Here is an 8,445-nt window from a genome sequence, read left to right as displayed (position 1 = left end):
AAAACGAAAAAAGAAGGTGCGTGAATGAATAATGGGTGAGTGCGTGGAACTGTACTCCTGATGAGGCAAGATATTTATAATTAATAAGAACTTCAGGGCTTCAAGTGTGTACAAAGAGGACATGGAGCTCAAACAGTCGGGCCTGACAAGAAAAACGAGCTTTCGTTGAGTTTCTCCAGTCTGATGCCCCGGGGGAAAAAGGAGCAGGTCAAGCAGACCGGGGATAACCGACTCGGGTGGTAAAGGGTCACCAGCTCTGACAGATACACTGGGGTCAAGGCAGTAAAGAAAACTAAAACACACTGTGACCATCTTGTCATCAATATAGGATCAAGTTGGAAGCCAGTGAAGGTGGTGAAGGTGAGGTATATCATGGTCTGGTCCTTGACTTTCGAAAGACAATACAAACAACCTTTTGAAAGTGTGTCAAGTAGATGGTTAAGTAGATGGACTAGTAGAGACTTTCAGCAGACTATCACACAGTCTACTGTCTGTTATGTGGTGGTACAGACCTGCTGGCACTGGGAAACGAGACCAGACTTTAGCAACTGTGTATCATAAGCATCAGCTTGACCCTACTTTATTATTTATCTTATTTTTGACAGTATGCACTTTTCGGTCCAAATTTCCCTTAAAGCCATCTGAGATAGACTGACAGGTGTGGTGGCCATTACAAGAGTTTGGCTGTGCAAGAGGAGGAGACAGTAGAACGACTGTGTAATAATAAACAATAGACAATGAAGGTTTATCTTGAGGTTGTATGGACCTAAGTTGACAGATGTCCAAAGACTAAGCGTCTGTAGGGTAGATGAGCCGTGTATATACTCGGGGTTAGTGTACAGCAGGTTTATTTAAAATAATAGAGGATTTCTGATGATGGGTAGGCGTAGGTCCTCTTAAAAAATAATGTAACCAATCAGAAGAATTTCGAGCGATTTGTTGACAAAGTGATAGACAAGTTAAACAGATGTTGTGTTTCGATGTTCGTGGTCAACTCTGAGTTTGGGAAATCTGCCGGTCTGTTGATGATGCGGTAAAGCTCACTTAATGAAGGTGCGATTAACCATAAAATCCACTCCCTTAAACACCAGATATTAAGCATCTCTCTCACACACACAGTCTGTTCGCCGATCTCTCGGTCTATTGCCTCTTTAGAAGCATTATGTAAAGATCATCTCGCTTTACGAGTGACTGGAAGAAGCTGGCTGCGCCGCACCGGTATTGAACCTCGCAGCCTCTGGGTTCGGATGCCAATGCACTACTACTCACCTATCCCCTTCCTAAATAGGATAAACAAGGCTGCAATAATCCATTCACACTTTTAGACTTAAATTCACTCATTTTTTTCTTGAAAAATATTTATTGAAAGGTGGCCTTCTGCAAGTCCTGTGTACTATTCTGTGACAGGCACATTGTGTTGTTTTGTCCACATGTCATAGTTTGCTGTGTACTGTCAGCCTTCACTGACCAACCGTTTCTTGCAGGGTCAGAGGTTAGTGGCGCCAGGTTAGTTAGCAACGCACCGTGCGTCGCAGCCCGTGTTAGGGTAACAGCATTTCTCACCATGACCACCACAGTCGTTGTCAGCGGCGCACTCCCGCCTGTCAATCTCGTCCACGTGACAGTGGGCGGGGATAGTTTGCGAGTAGCCGTCAGGACAATGCTCGGCTGAAATCAGCAGAAACAGAACTCGTCAACAACAACAACAACAACAACAACAACAACAAGCCAGAGTCATTGCATGACCCTAATAATATGGAGAGGGGACTGTACACCTGTATGGGGCCGTAAGCACGAACCCAAGTTAAAGTTACCTCGTTGTGTTATGTACTATCGCGGGATGTACCTGAAGGTTAGTAGACAAAGAACTCAAAAGTTGACAGAACACACACACGTACACACTTACGTATAATTAAATACCTTTGAGCACCCTATGATTAATCATACCCTCTGAATACAATGAAAAAGAGCTATTCCATGTTTTAAATGTATGAGAGAGAAAGAACTACACAATTTTGTGGTGACAAACTTCCAGACGAAAGATAACAGTTGACCAAGCAGTAATGTGGAGGAAACATGATAATAGTAATAACAATTAAGAATAAAAGAGATAGAGCGATGTCAATTAATGATATTCCTTAATCAATGTCAAACCTTTAAATAATAATTAAAACATGACAGATCTCACCTTTACAAGACAAGGTAGCGACCAGAAGCAGAGCGAGGCCGAGGTAGACGAACTTCATGGTTGAGCTGTTGTGTTTGTTGACGACGATGATGTCTTCAATGATTCTGTTCCTTCAGTCGCTTCTTTTTATACCTTCCATTGTCTGTGACCTCAGCGATACGGAGGGAGGGACTACTTCTTTGTCTGGCAGCGATAACCGAGCCAAAGCCTCCATTGTGTCGTGTCTGTTCCTTGGCACTCTTTTACTGATTAACATAATAACACAATACTGGTTTGGTGGCAGTCAGTCGCACTAGTGCAAGATAAGTTATCTTGACGTCACAAATAAAAAGTCTACCCAACCTTGTGACCTCCCCAACCTTGTGACCTCAAGCAGAACTAGAGATGAAACCGCGCATCTGTAGAGGTCTCTCTCTCTTTCTGTCTCTTTCTCTCTCTTTCTTTTCTCTTTCTTTTCTCTTTCTTTTCTCTTTCGTCACTCTCTCTCTCTCTCACTCACACGCACACAGACACACACACACGCACAAGTTCACTTATATCCAAATATCTGGGAATTATATTACCAACCTGATGTGTGTTCACATAGGCACTAGAGGATTTAACAATAAAGGCCCGCATGGCAGTGATGGGGATATTGAAAGTTTTGTATTGGCTTAACAATCGTTCTCCTTCCTTTTTCTGCTTTGTGATGCCCTAATCGAATATTTTCTTTTCTATGGTTCTGAAATCTTGGGGCTTTGGGTTGCTACAAAAATAGTTATAATTGAGAGGGTCCATACGTTTGCTTTGAAAAAGTTTCTATGAGTGTCTTTGTAGACATCAAATATAAGGGTTTATGGGGAATGTGGGAGGTAACATTTATGTATTAATTGTTATGTACGATATAGAATGTTTTGGTTAAGAATAGTTGACAAACCTGAGAGCAGGCTTCCTAGTAAGATTCATTAATTTTTTATGTAATAGTTTTGTAGACAACAAGATTCCATAGGCTAACAATCATGATGGTTTTGTACGAATATGGCTTTGGATTTGTGTGGGAGCAAAAAGTATAAGAATGTTATTTTTTATTTTTAAAAAAGAATTTTAACAAAGATTAATAGATTGTTACAAGTAAGAATAGAGTGAGAGGCTAATGACCGCTTTTGTCCTTATCAATGTTTGAAAAGCAGTCTCTCCCAGTCTTTATATTTGCAGAATATAAATTATACAAGGACGAAAAATACCCTAGCAGCTTCAGACAAAGTGATAGTATCCTGAAGCACCATAATTTCAGGTATATGACGAACTAGTCAAAATTGTTTCTTCTGTAAAAAATATTGAAACAAGGTAATTACCTTTCTATTGTGTTTTCTACAATATTCTGGATTACTGGAATAATCAAACCCCACGAAATGTTGGCAATGCCCATCCCTTCCTATTTTTCAAAACTCATGTCAGAGAACCAGCCTAGTGTTACAGGTTGTTTAGCAAGTTGTATTATACAATGCAATGCATTATCAACTAGTTGTAAAAGTTTGTTGTTTAGCGAGATTAATATGTATATATTTATATATTTCGTTTTCAGGCTGTGAGCAGGGAGTAAGGTAATAATGTATATCAGATGCTGTGTTTCGATGTTCGTGGTCAACTCTGAGCTTGGGATATCTGCCGGACTGTTGATGATGCGGTGAACCTCACTTAATGAAGATAAAGCAATTAACCGTACAAGCCACTCCCTTAAACACCAGATATTAAGCATCACACACACACACACACAGAATCTGTTCGCCGATCTCTCGGTCTATTGCCTCTTTAGAAAACATTAAGCAAAGATCAGTTTGCTTTTCGGGTGACTGGAAAAAGCTGGCGTCGCCACACCGGTATTGAGCCTTGTAGTCTCTGGGTTCTGACGGCACTGCACCAACTACTCACCTATCCCCTTCCTAAATAGAAAAAAACAAGGCTGCAATAATCCATTCACACTGATAGACTTAAATTCACTCATTTTTTTCTTGAAAAAATATTTATTGAAAGGTGGCCTTCTGCAAGTCCTGTGTACTATTCTGTGACAGGCACATTGTGTTGTTTTGTCCACATGTCATAGTTTGCTGTGTTCTGTCAGCCTTCACTGACCAACCGTTTCTTGCAGGGTCAGAGGTTAGTGGCGCCAGGTTAGTTAGCAACGCACCGTGCGTCGCAGCCCGTGTTAGGGTAACAGCATTTGCCACCACTACCATCACAGTCGTTGTCAGCGGCGCACTCCCGCCTGTCAATCTCGTCCACGTGACAGTGGGCGGGGACAGTTTGTGAGTAGCCGTCAGGACAATGGTCGGCTGAAATCAGCAGAAACAGAACTCGTCAACAACAACAAGCCAGAGTCATTGCATGACACAATTAATAGGGAGAGGGGACTGTACACCTGTATGGGGCCGTAAGCACGAACCCAAGTTAAAGTTACCTCGTTGTGTTATGTACTATTGCGGGATGTACCTGAAGGTTGGTAGACAAAAAACTCAAAAGTTGACAGAACAAACACACGTACACACTTACGTATAATTAAATACCTTTGAGCACTCTAGGATTAATCATACCGTCTGAATACAATGAAACAAGAGCTATTCCATGTTATGAGAGAGAAAGAACTACACAATTTTGTCGGTGACAAACTTCCAGACGAAAGATAACAGTTGACCAAGCAGTAATGTGAAGGAAACATGATAATAGTAATAACAATTCAGAATGAAAGAGATAGAGCGATGTCAATGAATAATATTCCTGAAACCTCTAAATAGTAATTAAAACATGACAGATCTCACCTTTACAAGACAAGGTAGCGACCAGAAGCAGAGCGAGGCCGAGGTAGACGAACTTCATGGTTGAGCTTTTGTGTTTGTTGACGACGTTGATGTCTTCAATGATTCTGTTCCTTCAGTCGCTGCATTTTATATCCTCCATTGCCCATGACCTCAGCGATACAGAGGGAGGGACTACTTCTTTGTCTGGCAGCGAAAACCGAGTCAAAACCTCCATTGTGTCGTGTCTGTTCCTTGGCACTCTTTTACTGTTTGAACCTTAAACATAATAGCACAATACTAGTCTCGTGGCAGTCAGTGGCACTAGTGCAAGATAAGTATCTGACGTCACAAAAGAAAAAGTCTACCCAACCTTGTGACCTCAAGCAGAACTAGAGATGAAACCGCGCATCTGTAGAGGTCTCTGTCTCTCTCTTTCTATCTCTCTTTGTCTTCTCTCTCTTTTCTCTCTCTCTCTCACACACACACAGACAAATTCAATTAAAAAGTATTCAACGATTCTTAAGTCTGTATACTTGTCGTGCTTAAGTAGCAGTTTTTCTTTTTTCTTTAAGGTTTGTGGTACCCTCCTTATTCAACATTTTTTTATATGGTTCTGAAATCTTGGGGCTTTGGGCGAAAAGTACAAATTATAATTATAATTACAAAAGTAATTATAATTGATAGGGTTCATGACTTTTGCTTTGAAAAATTTTCTATGGGTGTCTTTGAAAACATCAAATATATTGGTTTATAGTGAATGTGGAAGGTATGTTTAATATATTAATAGTTATGTACTATATAAAAAGTTCTGGTTAAGAATTCTTGACAAACTTGAGAGCAGGCTTCCTAATAAGGTTGATTAATTGTTATGTAATAGTTTTGTAGACAACAAGATCCCATAGGCTAACAGTCATGATGGTTTTATACGAATATGGCTTTGGATTTGTGTGGGAGCAACAAAGTATAAGAAATGTTATTTTTTAAAAAAGAATTTCAAGAAATATTAATAGATTGTTACAGGTAAGAATGGAGTGAGAGGCTAATGACCGCTTTTGTCCTTATCTGTTTTTAAAAAGCAGTCTCTCCCAGTCTTTCTATTTGCAGAATATAAATTATACAAGGACGAGAAATGCCTTCGCAGCTTCAAGTGCTACTAACCTGAAGCACCATAATTTCAGGTATATAACGAACTAGTCAAAATTTTTTCTTCTATAAAAAATATTGAAACAAGTAATTACCTTTCTATTGTGTTTTCTACAATATTCTGGATTACTGAATAATCAAACCCCACGAAATGTTGGCAATGCCCATCCTTTCCTATTTTTCAAAACTCATGTCAGATGACCAGCCTAGTGTTACAGGTTGTTTAACAAGTTGTATTATACAATGCAATGCATTATCAACTAGTTGTAAAAGTCTTGTTGTATAGCGAGATTAATATGTATATATCTATATATTTCGTTTTCAGGCTGTGAGCAGGGAGTAAGGTAATAATGTATATCAGATGCTGTTTTCGATGTTCGTGGTCAACTCTGAGCTTGGGAAATTCTGCCGGATTGTTGATGATGCGATGAACCTCACTTAATGAAGATAAAGCAATTAACCGTAAAAGCCACTCCTTCAAACACCAGATATTAAGCATCACACACACACACACACACACACACACACACACACACACACACACACACACACACACACACACACACACACACACACACACACACACACACACAACACACACACACACACACAATCTGTTCGCAGATCTCTCTGTCTATTGCCTCTTTAGAAAACATTATGCAAAGATCGTCTCGCTTTTCGGGTGACTGGAAGCAGCTGTCTGCGCCACACCGGTATTGAACCTTGCAGCCTCTGGGTTCGGACGGCACTGCACTAACTACTCACCTAACCCCTTCCTAAATAGGAAAAACAAGGCTGCAATAATCCATTCACACTTTTAGACTTAAATCCACACATTTTTTTTTCTTGAAAAATATTTATTGCAAGGTGGTCTTCTGCAAGTCATGTGTACGATTCTGCCTTGAAAGGTTCATTGTTTTTTCACATGTCATAGTGTGTTGTCTCTTGTCAGCCTTCACTGACCAACCGTTTCTTGCATGGTCAGAGGTTAGTGTACCAGGTTAGTTATCGACGCACCGTGTGTCGCAGCCGTCGTTGGGGAAACAGCATTTGCCACCACTACCACCACAGTCGTTGTCGGTGGCGCATATCCGTCTGTCAATCTGGTTCACGTGGCAAGTGGGCGGGGACAGTTTGTGAGTAGCCGTCAGGACAATGAGCAGCTGAAATCAGCAGCAACAGAACTCGTCAGCAACAACAACAACAACAACAGCAGCAACAACAAGCCTGAGTCCTTGCAGGACACAAATAATGAGGGGAGACTGTATAACTATGGGGCCGTAAGCACGTACCCAAGTTAAAGTTACCTCGGTGGTGCGATATATTATCGCGGGATTTCGATGAAGGTTAGAAATCAGAGAAATCAAAGATTGACAGAACACACACACACACACACACGTACACATTTACGTATAATTAAATACCTTTGAGCACGCTAGGAGTAATGATACCCTCTGAATACAATGAAACAAGACCTATTCCATGTTAAAAACCTGATCAGACAAACTGCCAGATGAAAGACAACATATTCTACCATAACGACAAAGCAGTAATGTGTAGGAAACATGCTAATACTAATGACAATTAAGAAAAGAAAAGAAAAGAGAGCGATGAGGATGAATACTATTCCAAAATCAATGTAAAACCTTTAAATAATAATTAAACATGACAGATCTCACCATTCACAAGAGAAGGTAGCGACCAGAAACAGAGCGAGGCCGAGGTAGACGAACTTCATGGTTGAGCTGTTGTGTTTGTTGACGACGTTGATGTCTTCAATGATTCTGTTCCTTCAGTCCTTTATTTTTATATCCTCCATTGCCCATGACCTCAGCGATTACGGAGGGAGGGACTACTTCTTTGCTTCATGACCTCAGGGCTACGATAACCGAGCCAAAGCCTCCATTGTGTCGTGTCTGTTCCTTGGCACTCTTTTACTGATTAAACATTAAAGTACTATAATTTCAGGTATATGATGAACGAGTCAAAATTGTTTTTTTTTCTATAAAAAATATTGAAACAAGTTAATTACCTTCCTATTGTGTCTTCTACAATATTCTAGATTACTGGAATAATCCAACCCCACCAAATGTTGGCAATACCCATCCTTTCCTATTTTTCAAAACTCATGTCAGAGAACCACTCTAGTGTTACAGGTTGTTTAGCAAGTTGTATTATACAATGCAATGCATTATCAACTAGTTGTAAAAGTCTTGTATAGCGAGATTAATATGTATATATTTATATATTTCGTTTTCAGGCTCTGAGCATGCAGTAATGTGTCTAATCTCTATACATCTTATTCCATACTTGCGAGTGCTCTGATGTTATTTTACTCAG

The 8,445-nt window shown here is 40.1% G+C and overlaps 2 long non-coding RNA genes across 2 annotated transcripts; both read right to left on the bottom strand.

The window, feature by feature from the left end:
- Window positions 1-1,340: 1,340 nt before the first annotated feature.
- Window positions 1,341-2,345, bottom strand: LOC112555889. Its single transcript, XR_003097556.1, has 2 exons — window positions 2,189-2,345; window positions 1,341-1,668 (listed from the first exon to the last, which is right to left on the bottom strand). It is a non-coding gene; the product is annotated as an uncharacterized LOC112555889 (long non-coding RNA).
- A 1,826-nt stretch (window positions 2,346-4,171) lies between these two features.
- On the bottom strand, window positions 4,172-5,139 carry LOC112555890. The gene is made up of 2 exons (XR_003097557.1): window positions 4,984-5,139; window positions 4,172-4,500 (listed from the first exon to the last, which is right to left on the bottom strand). It is a non-coding gene; the product is annotated as an uncharacterized LOC112555890 (long non-coding RNA).
- Window positions 5,140-8,445: the final 3,306 nt, after the last annotated feature.

Source organism: Pomacea canaliculata, linkage group LG14 (assembly GCF_003073045.1).
Source record: "Pomacea canaliculata isolate SZHN2017 linkage group LG14, ASM307304v1, whole genome shotgun sequence".
Classification (NCBI taxonomy): domain Eukaryota; kingdom Metazoa; phylum Mollusca; class Gastropoda; order Architaenioglossa; family Ampullariidae; genus Pomacea; species Pomacea canaliculata.
Note: the sequence above shows the minus strand (reverse complement) of the source record. Positions and strands in the feature narration are given on the sequence as shown.